The sequence below is a fragment of the Cupressus sempervirens genome, chromosome 1 (assembly GCF_028749045.1).
Source record: "Cupressus sempervirens isolate cs-2001-9-10 chromosome 1, ASM2874904v1, whole genome shotgun sequence".
NCBI classification, from domain to species: Eukaryota; Viridiplantae; Streptophyta; class Pinopsida; order Cupressales; family Cupressaceae; genus Cupressus; species Cupressus sempervirens.
The window spans coordinates 707526604-707543701 of NC_143118.1; the positions used below are offsets into that span (position 1 = coordinate 707526604).

General features: G+C 32.9%; 1 pseudogene; it reads left to right on the top strand.

Annotated features, from left to right (window-relative positions):
* The first annotated feature begins 228 nt into the window (after positions 1-228).
* Positions 229-17098, top strand: part of LOC149579913 (DNA replication licensing factor MCM3-like) — a 74054-nt pseudogene continuing 57184 nt past the window's right edge.

Below are 17098 nucleotides of genomic sequence, written 5' to 3' on the forward strand. Positions count from 1 at the left end.
GAACAAGTTGCAGAAGACATAAGGGAGTCAAAATACAAAAAGAGTAGAACAACTACAATATTAATCTTTTATATATTGCAATCAAAATTTTAAAGTAGTAGAAAAACTATAATACTAATCTTGTATATATTGTTTCAGTTTAGTACTATTTTGGTGTTTGTAAGTGGGGTTTGGATTGATAGTTTGTAGCACCTCATTTTCCCACTGTAGGAAGCTACATTGCCAATGATGGATATCAATGAGGAAGCCTGTTTGGTGCACAAGCACACTTTCATGGACTTTCTAGACCAAGATGTAAATTTCTTCTTTGCTCTCCTCTCATTTCATCTCATCAGCCTTTTAAAAGATTTACCAGTCAAATGTACTATGGTAGAAGCCATTAATGCATGACATAGCCTTTTAACATGTTTGTGGCAACATTTTTTAGGTGGGCAAAGGTGTGTACATGGACAAGATCAGAGGCATGATCACTCAGGGTCACCATCGCTTGCTTATAGACATGGCTGATCTAAAGAATTTTAGCCATGATTTAGCTCATAGGGTGATGAGGAGTCCCAACGAGTACATTCAACCCTCATCTGATGCACTAGGGGAGGTGAAAAAAAATGTGGATCCCAAGTATCTGTAGGAAGCCCAACAAATTCAAGTTAGTTTTGAAGGCCATTTTAGCTTTCAAAAGCTTACTCCTTGGGAGCTCCTTTCTCCATTTCTTGGCACCATGGTTAGCATTGAGGGTATTGCCACTAAATGTATGTATATATTTCTGCAGGCATGATCCCCTTGTTTAAATTAGTTTGAAAATGCTTGATAGATTGATGAACTCAAATGCCCTTTATTAGCCTTATTTGTTGGCTATGATTATATACATTGTTATGTAAAGAATTGATAATTTTGAGTGAATAGTAAAAAAAGGTGTTAGAACAACAAATAGAGTTCACTTGTAATTGTGTTAGAAGATTGGAGTTCTAGATACTAGGTTATGAGAAGGATGTTTAAAACATTGCATTCCATCTTTTTCTTTTGTCTATTTTATGTTGTTGAATTTGTGACTAGATGAAGAAAAATTCTAAATACTATCAAGTTGTGTGATAATTTCCTCGCACAAGATTTGGTGTCTTAAATTGTTTTACCTCACCCCAGGGATTCTACAATGTATGATTAACTAATTTCTTAACATAACAACATAACTAGATTTTTGATATGTTTTCATTTGGTTTAATTGTCAAGGCCAACTTTTTAGCTATGTTGTTGTCTTAGGATTGTAGGTTTTATACCTATTTAATTTTGTGACTAAGATCACTTCTTCCAGGGCATTTATGTGATAGAAGTTGCCTATTTATGACCAATAGGTTCTTTACTAAGGCCGAAGGTTGTTAAAAGTGTCCATTATTTCCCTATCACTAGATAATTTCAAGCTCATGAATATCAAAATATAACATCAATGAGTGGCCTACCTATAGGGTCTACCCATAGGGTCTATTTATCCTACACAAGTAAGTATTCCATACATTTTTGCCATAATATTTCTATTGGTTTTTCATAGGGTAATATTTGTTGTAGCAACTATTGATGCCATACAATTTTAAGGGATTAATGCAAGTGCTAATGTTATGACAGAATGATCAAGGGAATCTCTTAGTTACCGAGTTTGGTCTGTGCAAGTATAGAAACCATCAGACAATATCTATGCAAGAAGTACTTGAGAACTCTGCTCCTAGTTAGATACCTAGATCAATAGATATTATTGTAGAGGATGATCTATTAACACTTGCAAGCCTGGAGATCATTTAACAGTGGTGGGAATTTATAAGGAAATTCTTGGCAAAAGCAAAAGCAGTGTCAATGGTGTCTTCAGGTACCTTGCCTTTTGAATAATCAATCACAAGTGGCACAATTCATTCATGGTAGCCCATTTTTAGTTTGGAACCTTTTTCCAATTCAGGCATGTTTGACATATTTAGCGTTCCATTCAATGCAGGATTGTTATTATTGTCAATAATGTGTTTCAGCTCAATAAAGAGATAAATACCCCTATTTTTACAAGTGATGACATAAAAAAAATCAAGAAAATAGGAAATAAGTAGGATACATTTAGTTTGCTGGCAGAGTCACTTGCACCTTCAATCTATGGGCATAATTGGATAAAGAAAGCTATTGTATTGCAGCTACTAGGCGGTGTTGAGAAGAATCTAAAGAATGGAACTCATTTGAGAGGGTAAAACTCTTAATTTCATACTTTCTATATACTTCTCTTTCTAATGGTTTTTGTGCTCATACATTTTTGTCAATTTCATTGCAGGGATATAAACATGATGATGGTTGGTGATCCTTTTGTTTCCAAATCCCAACTCTTGAGAGCCATCATGAATATTTCTCCCTTGGCAATATCAACTATAAGACAAGGGTCTTCTAGTGTTGGTTTGATAGCTGCAGCCACCTCTGACCAAGAGATGGGTAATTAGTTTTTAGAGATTTTATGTATGTGCTTGACTATTATCTATACATTTGCTACTGTTAAGAGACCTAGTTTGTCATGGCCATATGCTTTGATGATGACCAATTTGACATTATTTCATTGGTCAAAGACTATATGGTTCTATGAAAATATTTGTTTGTTCTTGGCTAATTAGTTTAAATTAATTTAGGTGAACGTAGGTTGAAAGTTGGAGCAATGGTTTTAGCAGACCATGGCGTTGTTTACATTGATGAATTTGACAAGATGAGTGATCAAGACCATGTGTCTATACATGAGGTTGTCATGTCCCCTTTTCAAATAATTAAAAAAAATAATGATCTTTGCTAAGGCAGGCAGGCCCAAGAAAGCGAAGTTTCAAAAAAAGGGGGTTAATCTTTGGAAACCGTTGGACTAATAAATGAAAATTATTATTAAAATATGTTTCATTAACCTCTCTTGGACGTGAGTTATGGTTATGCCCTCTTTTAATGGGTTTGGAGGCATTTTGGGCTGATTCTAGAACTTGATTTTTGCTCATTCTTTGTTATTCTTCAGAGGCTGCCAAACCTGTGGAGAAGGAAACCCAAGAACGAGAGTTTGCAGGTTTTCAGGGAGACCCAAGAACGGGAGTTTTCAGGTTTCCAGGAAGGCTAAGGACAGGAGTTTGAAGCCATTCCATGTGCATGCTCATACAGAGTTTTCCTTTGTGCTGAACAGTGCAGATTTGTGGATTTCGGGTGTGTTTTTTGTATGAGTTTGGTGTTTTCAGCTGAGTATTTCATATCAGTTTGGGTTGCTGCTGTATTTTAGACTTTAAGGTGTTAAAATAGAGCTGAATATATGTATTGGGATGTGATTAAACTTCTGAGATAGATTATTAGTGTTTTTGTCGTGTTTCCGAGCATTTTTGTGTTAATTTCGGGAGCCCAATGAGCATAGTTTTTGTCCTACATTTGTGAACTGTTGTGTAAAGGCTATATGGATCTGGAAATGTCAATTTTTAGGCTGTTATGCTACTGAAATTTCTGTAAAAATGTCCATTTTCAGATTTATTAATAATTTGTGAAGTTGTGAAGCTTTTGGCACTATTTCTGGCATACCCAATTTGTGGTTTCTTGAGAAATTTGGTGGATCTTTGTGATATTAGTTGTTCCATCTTGAAAATCTAATTATAGGTGTGAAATGTCATACTCTTAATTTCATACTTTCTATATACTTCTCTTTCTAATGTTTTTTGTGCTCATACATTTTTGTCAATTTCATTGCAGGGATATAAACATGATGATGGTTGGTGATCCTTCTGTTGTGAAATCCCAACTCTTGAGAGCCATCATGAATATTGCTCCCTTGGCAATATCAACTATAAGACAAGGGTCTTCTAGTGTTGGTTTGAATATAATTAGAATATGTCTTCATGTTTGATAGTTGATATGATTGACCAAAATATTCTATAAGAATGGTGATTGTTAACGTAAATTCAAGAAACATGGAAGAAGATGAAGTAGAGACTTTTCCATCCATTTTTGTGAAATATAATCATCTGCTGCATGGTGAGAAAAAAACCAAGCATTTCAAAAATGAAATGCTAACTGTAAAATTCTTGAAGAAATACATTCATTATGCTAAGAGTAGGCATCAACCTATGCTGATAGATGAGGTGATTTTTCTAAGGTTTTAATTTTTTTACATTGCTTTTGTATAAATTGTTTAATGTTCTTATGTTTCTTTGTTTGCCAAACCCACATGGAAGTAAAAAGTCATGTTCACAGTTGTCTGCTAATGATGATAATTTATAGGCATTAGAACATATTGCAACTACATATGCTGAACTGTGTAATGCGGGTACAGAAGCTAAGGTTTGCAATAGGTGTGGCTAGTCATTTTGAAATGTTTAGTTTTATTCCTAATGTTAGTTAGTACTTTTAGAACAATTTGTTCTTTTTTGTACACTCTTGATTTAATCTTTTTAATGTTTGGGCTGTAGTCTAGAGGAGGCATATTACTAGTTACTACATGTACACTGGAGACTATAATTCGTCTTTCAACTGCTCATGTAAAGATGAAGTTGAGAAATCAAGTGAGAAACCCTTTAATTATAAATCCTGGCTTTTACACTACAATAACCAAAAATGTCTTTTAGCCTTCTAAGGCCTTTGAAAAGATCACTTGGATCCATGTTCATCTTCTTTTTAACTTTAATCATGTGGCTATCTCTCTATATTTTAAAGATGTATGCATATAGCTTTAAGTAGTTACTCTGCTTTTAAGCTACCTATTTTTGTCATTATTTGAACCAAGGCATCTCTTGAAATAAAGTTATTCCGGGGTGACCTTTGTGTGCATTCAGTCAATATATGATGGTGAACCACAAGAAGACCATAACTGTGGATGAAGTTGCAAGGGTTATAAACAAAGGGAACACTCATGATCCTTATAGTTTAGTAGAGATAACTTTTCTATTGCAGGTATTTGTCATATTAAGTTGTATTTATGTCTATTTATTGGCTATATTGAATTTATTAATACTTAAACAAAGCTGAGTTTTGCTTTATGTTGTGACAGAGACTACAAGATGGTAACAAATTGATGATGGTGGATCAAGTTGTGCACCTTGTTTGAACAAAAGCAAATGCTAAGCTAAAGCCCCTAGTTGCTAAATTTATAATAGGATGCCTCTATCATGTTAAATTCTAAATATATGTGATTCAAGTTGAAGTTGGTTTCTGTTGAAAGCGTGTGACATCTACAAGAATGCTCTTTCCTCTAATTATTTGCATCTAGCTTCTAATGAAATTGTGAAAGGCTCCCTACTCACAGTTCAATGACTTTTTTGATTGGATGTAGTTATTTGTAATGCCTTTTTTAATCACTATATTTACTGGAAAAAAAATGATTATAATTCATTAGGATTTTTTACAGGACTACAAGTTATGAGTTGTCATCCCTGATAGGATTTTTGGCTAAGAGTCTACGACCACCCTTTATAGAATTGTTGGTCAATAGTATGCTACTTCACTTAAGTCTTAAATTGTTGATTATACTAATCAATCTTCACCATCCCTAGCTAGACAATTAGAAATAATCTTCCTTCATCTCCCATGATTACATGCTCAAACTTGAAAAGAACACTAATTATCTTTGATTGGAATTAGTCTTGAGTTCATCTAAGCTCTTGAAAATTGCCACATTTCCTTCACCCAAGACATCCAAACCAACAAATTGCTCAGTTTCTTCTGTAAACTTACCATTATCATCTACAGGGGACAACACTAGAAGTTTATATTTCATACCAGTCAAAAAATCTTCTTGGCTATGGCCTAGAGTAGTATGAACCAACCCTGTTCTAGATTCTGTCATTATGTAATCTCCACCCACAACACTTCTTGATATTTGTCCCTCTAGATACTCCAACTAAGCCTTAGCCAAAGCCGTGCTAGATGAGGGACTCCAATGAATTAATTTCTAGCCTCTATAAATGTGGTTCTGAAAAAACATTTTCCCAAATACTTCAATCTATGCAACTTCATACTCTGGAACAAGTGTCAAATAGGGATTATCCCACTCTCCCATATTTTGTATCTCCTAAATGATTTCCTTTTAGCATATAACTTGTTATGCATAGTTGCTGAGTTTTCTTATTGTGTCAAGAATATTAATGAAGAAGCATATTAGTTACTATCGATGTTTAAGATAGTTTGATTAGTTACTGTCGATGTTTTTTAGGCATTCTATAAAATAGTTCACATGCCTTGCACATGATATGACATTTTCATGCATCCTGCACTCTCTCATCTGGCTGATGATGGATTACGGAGAGTGATATGAAACTATGATGCTAAAAAACACACACAATCAAATCCAAAATAAACTTGCATTACAAATAGATTATGGTAATCTAATATTGTTAATTTTGCATGCATGTCTACTAGGAAAATCACAACTTAAACAGAAAAATCACAACTTAAACATATATGTTTAAGTTGTGATTTTCCTAGTAGACATGCATGCAAAATTTACAATATCAGATTTCCACAATCCATTTGTAATGCAAGTTCATTTTGGATTTGATTCTGTGTGTTTTTTAGCATCATGGTTTCAGATCACTCTCTGTAATCCATCATCATCCAGATGAGAGAGTGTAGGATGCATGCAAAATGTCATATCATATGCAAGGCATGTGAATTGTTTTATAGAATGCCTAAAAAAAATTTACACCCAGGTGTTGGTAGAAATTTCTACCTTCATTGGTCAAAATTTCTACCAACACCTAGGGGTTTTTTACCTTCATTGGTCGAAATTTTCTACCTTCATTGGTTGAAATTTTTACCAATGCCTGGGTATTTTCTAGCTTCATTGGTCAAAATTTTCTACCTTCATTGGTTAAAATTTTGACCAATTCCTAGTAGAACTTGCACCATGGCTTTGGAAGGTTTTTGACCAACGTATTGGTCAAAATTTTGACCAATGGGTTGGTCGAATTTGGTCAAAATTTGGTTGAAAATTGGGTCAAAATTTCAACTAATAGTGGTCAAAAAATGACCTCAAATGTACTAGTGTAAGTTCAAGTTCTATCCTCTTACAAGGAACTTTTATATTAGTACATCATTTTTTGGGTACCATCCCCACTGGGGTTTTCCCTCTAATCAATGGTTTCCCTAGTTAAAATATTTGGTGTTATTGTGCATGTGTATTTTCTTATGGATGCTAATTACATTGCTTACATGGTTAAAGATTATTAAGTTTGATAAATGTTTTAATAATTGGACAACTGATTCACCCACTTACTCTTAGTTATCTTGGTGGAATTATATATCTAACAATTGGTATCAGAGCATCATGTCCTTGAAAGAAATACTTAACAACTTAAGGAGATCTAAGATGGACTACATATAGGAAAGTCCAAGATTTGATAGGATTAACTATGACAACTAAAAACAAAAGATAAAGACACATCTGTTGTGTATGGGTCCAAGATATTGGCTAATCCCAAAGACAACAAAGACAATAGTTAAAGAAGAAGATTTTTAGAAATGCATTAAAGAAGAAAGAGAAGTGTTTACATGTGACTTGAGAGAAAAAGAAGCAATTTTGACAGTCCTTCTAGAGAATGATTATAATAAGGTAAAATCTTTGATCACAACCAATAAAGTTTGGGAAGCTTTAGAATATTTTTATGAAGGTGATAAGCATGCTAAAAGGATTAGATTGCAGAATTGGATATGTTTATTTCAAGAAGCCAAAATGATGGAAGATGAATCGATTATAACATACATTGGTAGAGTTCAAAAATTATTGTAGGAATTAAATCCTATGGAGGTACAAAAGATGAAGATGAGATCATGTGGAAGATCTTGAAAACTTTGACACCACAATTCAAGTAGGTAGAAATGATGATTGAACAAGTGATACCTTGTAGCAAATTTTTTCCTAAAGAAACATTACTTGGAAGACTAGAATCAACAAAAGTAAGTTTGAAAAAAACTGGAGATCTACCTAAAATTGAGATAACTTTCAATGCATTAAGCATGAGGCCGAATCTATCTAGAAGTGTAAGAATTGGTGGAAACTTCACAAGTAGTAGGAGAAGCAATTCAAAAGAAGAAAAAAAGATTGATGAAGCTATTGCACTACTCATTAAAAGGGAACCTGATGTTGAGAGAATATTTAAATGTTGGACTTGGAAAGGATATGGCCATTTTGCATCTAAATTTTCTAAGAGAGCCAATATTTTTAGGAGAAATTTTAGTCTAGGAAGCCTAGAAACTATTTGTATGCAAATGATGAAGAAGATGAATCTGAAGAAAAGAGTAAAAGTGATGATGAACTAGGATTTGTTGCTATCAAGGAAGAAATTCTTGGAAAAGAAGATATGAATTTAGTATCAAAAGTTGAAAAAGAAGAAGATTGGATTAGAGACAGTGGTTGTTCGCATTATGATAGGTGATATGAAGAAGTTTGTTAAGTTTAACAACTATGATGGAGGAATAGTAAGAGTTGGAAACAATGTATCTTACCACATTAAGGGAATAAGATCTATTACTCTTGATGGTAAAACTAGCCTTGATGATGCTTACTTTGTTGATGGTTTGAAACATAACATTTTGAGTGTTGGAAAGTTGGTGGATAAAGGATACCTATTACAATTTACTAAGAAGACATGCACTATTAGAGACAAAGACGGTAAGATAATGAGTACTAGTTTGTAAGGAATATGTGATGACTAAGTAGAAAAAGATTTCCTATCCAAGCAAGAAGTTCTCTACTAAAAAAAAGTTTGAGATTGTTCATATAGATATGAGTGGTCCTACGAAGACAAGAGGATTCTATGGTGCAAGGTACTTTATGATTCTTTTTGATGATTTTACTAGGACATTGTGGGTAGCATTTCTTAGAGAAAAGTTTGAGGCATTTGAGAAGTTTAAAGTATTCAAGAATAGAATTGAGAATGAATCTAGTTTAAAGATAAAATGTTTAAGATCTAATAGAGGTGGAGAGCTTACATCAAATGATTTTCACAACTATTTTGATGATCATGGTATTAAGAGACAACTTACAACACCTAAAACATTTGAAAAAAATGGAATATCAAAGAGAAGAAACAAATCAGTACTTGAAGATACATGAGAAATGATGCTTGAGAATAATTTATCAAAGAAATTTTGGAGAGAAGCAATGAATACATCATTATACACCATGAATAGAGTGCAGATAAAAAAAGGTACAAATAAGACACCATATGAGTTATGGTTTGAACATGCACCATCTATTACATATTTTAGAATTTTTGGAATTAAATGTTATATAAAGAGAGATGATGATATTGGTAAGTTTGATACAAGAAGTGATGAAGGTATTTTCCTTGGCTATTCATTAAAAAAGAAAATCTCAAAGATGTTAAAATCATAGAACTAAGAATATTGTTGAAAGCAGAAATTTTAGAGTGGATGAAAAGTTTGGAATTCGGGAAAGGATACTTGATTCTGATTCTGATGAGGAAACAAATCATAGAACTAATCATGGAATTAATGAAGTTGTCATTAAGACTAACAATAACTTGCATAATGGAAATCTGGTTGAAGAACAAAGATTTAATCCTAGAGTAGAGAAAGAGTTGAGTTGTCAACTCCTAGCAGAAGTATATCAAAGAATTTCCCTCCTAAATAGATCATTGGGAGAAGAAAGATAGGAACTAAGACAAGAAATTAGGTAAATGAAGAATTATGTGAATTATGTCTATTTTCTCAAGTTGAAACAAACAATACATAAGAGGTATGCAAAGATGAGCATTGGATTCAAGAAATGAAAGAATGATTGGACTAGATTATAAAGAATGAAACATGGGAATTTCTTCCAAGACAGAAAGACAAAAATGTGATTGGAACTAAATGGGAATTCAGGAACAAGATGAACAAGATGAACAAGCAAGGAGAAGTAGTATGAAACAAAGCAAGACTTGTATGCAAAGGATATTCACAAAAAGAAGGAATAGACTATGAAAAAATATTTAACCCTATTTCTAGAATTGAAGTAGTAAGAATGTTCTTGGCTTATGTAGAAAACAAGAAATTTAAAGTCTATCAGATGGATGTGAAATTAACATTTCTAAATGGAAAATTAGAAGGGGAAGTGTAGATTGAACAACCTAAAGGTTTTCCTTTGTGATAAGAAAAGGATATGGTATGAAAATTGAAGAAGGCATTGTACGGATTAAAGCAAGCACCTAGAACTTGGTATGCAAGAGTCAAAAAGTATTTCTAGCACAACTGGGATTTATCAAAGGTAATGTAGATAGTAATCTTTATTGAAAGAAATAAAAGAAGGATTATTGATCATTGTAATATTTATTCATGATATAATATTTCAAGGTGAAGTTGAAGCAAGTGATAAGTTTGTTGATGAAATGAAGAATGAATTTGAGATGAGCATGATTGGTGAGATGAATTTTTCTTGCGTTTTTAGATTGTGTAGAACAATGAAGGTATATTCATTTCTCAAACTAAGTATTTGAAAGACTTATTGAAAAGATTTGGATTGGAGAGTTGTAAACCTATTGGTACTTCTATGATAACTAGTGATAGGTTATTTAGAAAAGATGAAACACCTACCATGGATAAGAAGAAGAAGTACATATCTATGATTGGTGGATTGCAATATCTAACTCACACAAGGCTAGATATAGAAAATGTAGTTGGAATAGTTGTAATATTTCAAGAATATTCTAGAGAGGCACATTATGCAATAGTCAAAAGAATTTTTAGATATTTGAAGGGAACATTTGATTTTGGCCTATGGTATGACAGATCAAGTGACTTTACCTTGTATGCATTTACTAATGTGGACTAGGTAGGCAGTATGGATGATAGAAAAAGTACTATTGGTGGAGAATTTTTCCTAGGAGGATGATTGGTTTCTTCATTAAGTAAGAAACAAAATTGTATCTCACAAAGTACAATAAAAGTAGAGTATGTTGCATCAACAAATAACTATAATTAGGTAATTTAAATGAAACAAATGTTGAAGGATATCATGATTAAGTTTTCAAAACCTATTGTTATATATTGTGACAACATAAGCACAATGAGCATGTCCAAGAATCTAGTATTACACTCTAAGACTAAGCACATATCTATTAAATATCATGTATTGAGAGAAAATGTTGCAAAAAATAAATTAGATTGGAGTATGTTAGCACAAAGGAGAAGATTGCAGATATTTTCACTAAGCCTTTACCTAAGGATGGGTAAAAGCACAAATTTGTGTCACCCTTTTGTAAAGGAAAAGGCTAACAAAAGTATAACTGTTCACCTTCAATGACATAAAATTGGTATTATTATTTTGAATTTGGTAATGAAGTAAACTAATGAAATGTGTAGAAATGGATGAAGTTTAGGATTGTAATTTTTAATAATTATTTGGAATAACAATTGATATATTTTTCTAATTTTTATAGACAATCTTTTAGGTGTTGAAAAATGCTGAAATTTAGGGGTCTAGTTCCCACCACAAAACTATATGAAAATAAACTTACGGGTATGTGCAGGATCATGGTCAACCAAACTATGGCCTTAAGTGGTAGTGAAAAACCAACAAATCAGGGTTATGTCAGCTTGACACATAATTTTAATGTGATTCTAGGCTTTATATCAAAAAGTTGTAAGAGAATAATCTATAGGAAATTGAATCTAGTTTCTAAACTACTAGGCCTTATCTAGAGAAAAAATTATTTGATTGGTCAAAAGTTTGGATTTCAATGTAGTACTACAAAAATTTCAAGTTGAAAACAAAAAGTAGGTGTATGTCTGACCACCTTAATCAAAATCAAATGATAATATTTTTAAATATAATTATATATATATATATATAAAGTAAACTCATGCCCAGATGTGACACATATTTTTGGTAATTTTTATTCCAAATAAATAATTAATTATGAATTTTCTACTATACTATTTTTAGAATTTAAAAAATCTAGTGTTTGACCACCTTAACTAGTTCAAAAAAATTCAAACTTAAATTTTTATTTAATTTTTCTTATACTATTTGAAGCATAGAATGTGACGCATCTTTTGGATTTCAAAAATCTTATACAGTTTGAAAGTTATAGCTAATTTTAATTAGTATGTCAATCAACACTTTGTAGCTAACTCTATTAGAAAATAAGTAATAATTACTTACTTAACTCCTAATTTGACAAACATTATATCGATGGAAAACTGAGAACATTCTTAAGAAACTCTTTTAGTTTCATCAAATTTGGATGAAAAAAAAGTTGTCAACTACATCATTGAAGTAAAAAATACATAAAAACACATCAATAACACATTTTTGGAATGTTTTTGGCATTGACCATAGAGGGTTGGCATCCAAACCAAAACCAAGCCTAATCGAGTACCTGTTCTCGAATCAGGTTTTTGTTCCCAAATTGAGTATCCATTCCCAAATTAGATACCTGTTCTCAAATCTGATACCCATTTAAATTTTTTAAATATTTTTTTTAATTTTAATTTTTTGAAATTATTTTATAATAGTATGGCCCCTTTCTAGGATACTTAATATGTTTTTTAAAGGTTTTAGGTCTCTTAACCATACATCTAATGGTTCCAAATGATTAAAAGGGGTCATAGGGTACCTTTTGTCACTCTTTATCCCATTCAATCACAATATGTGTGCTTATGGTTCCTACGACCCCTAAACACATAAATGATGTGATCTAATGCCTCAAAATGGCCTTAGAATATCATATGACCCTTTTTGACCCATTTGATGACATTAAGGGTGCTTAAGGGTCATAAGATACTCTATTACCCCTTTCGACTCATTCATACACATAATATATATTCTTAAGACCCCTAGGAATGTATTTTTTTATTTAATAAGTTAGAAGGGGTCATAGGGAATGTTATAATGGCATTCAACCCATTCAAACACATAATGTATGTCCCTAGGGGTCCTAAAACCCCTACGAACATATGTGGTCCTACCCATTTGGACCCATATAAATGATTATATTATGTCCCTACAAGTCATAGGACACCTAGAGACATATGTTGTCATGAAATATTTTGAAAGGGGTCATAGGTTATCCTACAACCACTTTTGCCTTATATAAATGATTATAATATATCCTTAGTAGTCCTAGGACCCCTAGAAACATATGTTATAATGAAATATGTCAAAAGAGATTAAAGGTTATCTCGTGACCCCTTTCAACCCATATAAATGATTAGAATATGTCCCTCGAGGTCCTAGGACCTCTAGAGACATATGTTATAATGAAATGTGTTGGAAGGGGTTATAGCTTATCTTATGACCTCTTTAGTCTCATATAAAAATTATAATATGTCCCTAGGAGTCTTGGGACCCTTAGAAACATATGTTGTAATGAAATGTATTGAAAGGGTTCATAAGTTATCGTATGACCCCTTTCAATCCATATAAACAAATACCCCTAGAGACATATGTTATAATAAAATGCATTGAAAGGGGTCATAAGTAAACTTATGACCCCTTTCAACTTATATAAATTATTATAATATGTCCCTAGGGGTCCTAGAATCCCTAGATACATATGTTGTCATGAGATATGTTGAAGGAGGTCATACGTTATCCTATGACCCCTTTCGACCCATATAAATGATTATAATATGTTCCCAGGGTCTTGAGATCCCTACAGACATATGTTGTAATGAAATGTGTTGAAAGGGGTCATAGGTTTTCCTATGACCCCTTTCAACCCATATAAATGATTATAATATGTCCCTAGGGGTCTTGGGACCCCTACAAACATATGTTGTAATGAAATGTGTCAAAAGGGGTCATAGGTTATCCCGTGACCCTTTTCAATCCATATAAATGATTATAATATGTTTCTACTTCCCTTAAAATATATGTTGTAATAAAAGATGTCGAAAGGGGTCATAAGATTATCCTATGACTCATTTTGACCCATATAAATAATTATAATATGTACCTAGGGGTCCTAAGACTCCTAGAGACATATGTTGGAAAGAAATGTGTTGAAAGGAGTCATAAGTTATCCTATGACCCCTTTTGACCCATATAAACAATTATAATGTCCCTAGGGGTCCTAAGACCCCTAGATACATATGTTGTAATTAAATGTGTTGAAAGGGGTAATAGGACATCCTATGGCATATTTCAACTCATATAAATGATTATAATATATCCCTAGGAGTCTTATGACCCCTATAGACATAATGACATTATAAAAAATCTAATTGAAAAGATCATTGTTGAAGATCAAAGAGGGAGATTGTTGTTAAAGGAATGTTTTCAATCATTGTTTTGTCATTGATGTCAAACCTACTATTTTTAGGAATGCCAATTGCTTACAAGATCCAAGTGCTATCACTTAGTTGATTGATGAAGACAATTCAATCAACAAGATGTAACAAGAGCACCTAAGAGAAAGGTTGAGTTATGATATTGTAATGAAGTGCAAAGATTAGATAAGACAATGGTTAAATGATGTATTGGTAACATACTTAAAATTATAGAGGTTGGCCACACTAAGAAACATTAGATGTATTAGTTAGAACAAGGTTGACTGCAAAGCTTAAGCTAATTTCATTAGTGGGTGCCGAGCAAATTTTTAGTAGGAGCCGAACAGATAGAAAATCTAGTGTGTACTGAGTGAAGTTCAACAATTGATAAAAGTAATAGGTGTCGAGCATCAAAAAATCTTAGCAAGTGCTAAGTGAACTTCAAGTGCCGAGCATCAGTCAAAACATAGTTGGTGCCGAGTAACATAGTGTGTGACGAGCATCAAAATTTTAATAGTGTCGAACTGCTGCATTATTTTAAAAGTTGAAGATTTTCTAAATTTGAGCCAAAAAAGTTGTTACCTTGAATTTTTTGAACTAGTTGGAGGATAAGGATGATGAGCTGGTGGCACATAATTCTATATAAATCACTTTTGATAAAATTCTAGAAGATTTTTCATTATGTTTGTAGAAGAAATAAAATATGGGTTAGATACAATGAATCCCACCTAATCCATACAAATTGAAATTAAAGGAGGAAAGAATCAAGTAGGAGAAAAAAATCCAAGACTTCTATTTAAAGAGTCAAAGGTCAAGAAGCAAGAGCTATTGGAGTGCCAAATTGCGAAGTGGTTAGAAGGGTGTCAAGGAGAAGACATCTAGGAGAAGGAAGAACAGAGCGCAGAGACTCTACTTCAACAAGTGGTCAGAGAGAGATGATTGCACTGGTACAACAAGCATGGAGACTCAAGGAGACTAAGCTTGAAATGAGGGCAAGTAGTCAGAGTTGTAGAGATTGAAAGCCAAGCAATGATATGAGCTAAAAAGTGATCTAAGATCTGTAAATTGTGTTGTATTCTTTAATCAAGTCTAAACCCCTTATTGTTACTCTCTAGCAATTGTAGAAGTTAGGGTAGAAGAAAATCCTATGGACTTAGGTTGATTTAATAGCCATTTTTAAATCCTTTAATAGGGTGTCATTCCAAGTGAATGTTCTAAAGTCCTCTAACTAGGCACACTTCTAACAGGGTGGTTAAATCCTTTAACCAGGTCACATTTAATAGTGTGTTGTAGCCTTAAATAGGGTAGGCCTTTCATAAAGCATCACTTCAGAAGAGTGAGAATGGAGTAGCATGTTATTGGTGGTTTTTTTCAAATTTGGTTTTCACATAAATCACTATGTTATATGTTGATCTTTTTATGTGTTATGCTTGCATGTCGATTTACAGTAACCTGCTAAATAAGAAAGCTTAAGCTTGGATGAATGAATAGTTAAATGGGCACACTTTACTTGTTGAAAACTTTGAATTGGAAATGTTGGACCTTGAATAACTAATTCTCCCCTGTACTTAGTTATTCTAGAGCATTTCTAGCAATTGATATCAGAGCTATATGCTGATTTAGTTTTAAGGTACGAGAAGAAGGAAAATCAAGATGTCCAAGAGAGAAGTTCTCAAGCTCAACAGAGATAACTTTGTTGCATGGTAGAGTATGATGAAATTGCACCTTGGATCAATAGGTGACTATGCACAAACCTCAATTGGAATAGAACATGTAGACCCAGCTAGACCTCTTATCGTAGATGATTTGAGAAATAAAGAAGGAGCACAATCAAGCAATGTTGGAGATTGTGTTTGCACTTAGCTATGCTGAATTTGATGACATCAAAAGATGTGACACTGCATTCAAGATGTGGAAAGCCTTGTTAGATATCTATGGAGGAGATCAAAATGTTCAAAGAGCAAAGAGAGAGAGCCTTAGAGAAAAATTTGATGACATGAAAATGAAGGAAGGTGAAAATGTTGCTCAATATGTTGCTAGAATGAAAGACGTGGTAAGTGCAATAAGAGGTATAGGTGGTCAATTGAAAAAAGAGACTGTCAATAGAAAATACTTGAGAACCCTACTCCCTATCTATGCTATTAGAGTTTGAGCCATCCAAGAGCTAAGGTGTGTATAAGAAAACACACTAACCTTTGAAGGAATTGTGGGAAGACTTACTGCATTTGAAATATCAAATTTTGATAACTACAGACTTGAGAACTTTGAATCTTCTTTCAAGACCAAGATAACATTGAAAGACATTGAGGAGGTGATATCAAAAAAGAAGAGAAGAAAAGGAAAACATGCATCTAGTAATAGCAGCACAAATGAAGAAGATGTGGAACAACTAAAAACACTACTAGCTAGAAGATTCCACAGAGGCAAAGGTAAATTCAAAGGTAAGCTCCCTATCATATGTTTCAATTGTAATGAAGTAGGTCAAATTGCTGCAAGGTGTATACAAAAGAAGATCTACAAAGAAGGAAACAAGTACAAGAACAAGAGAGAAGATGATAGCAGAGATTACAAAGACAAAGGTAAGAGATGCTATATTGTTGAAGAAGATTCTGATGAAAATGATGATGAAGTAGTCTATGTGGCCATGAAGGATGAATTAGGTGAAGATGAAGCAACAACATTGGTAACCTATTTGAACAAGAATGGCAAGTGGATGCTCACATCACATGATAGGAGATAAAAGTAAGTTTATTACCTTTACTCAATATGATGGAAATAATGTTAGATTTGGTAATGATACTCCATGTCAAATCAAAGGAAAAGACTCAATTAAACTTATAGAGAAAATTTCATTTGATAA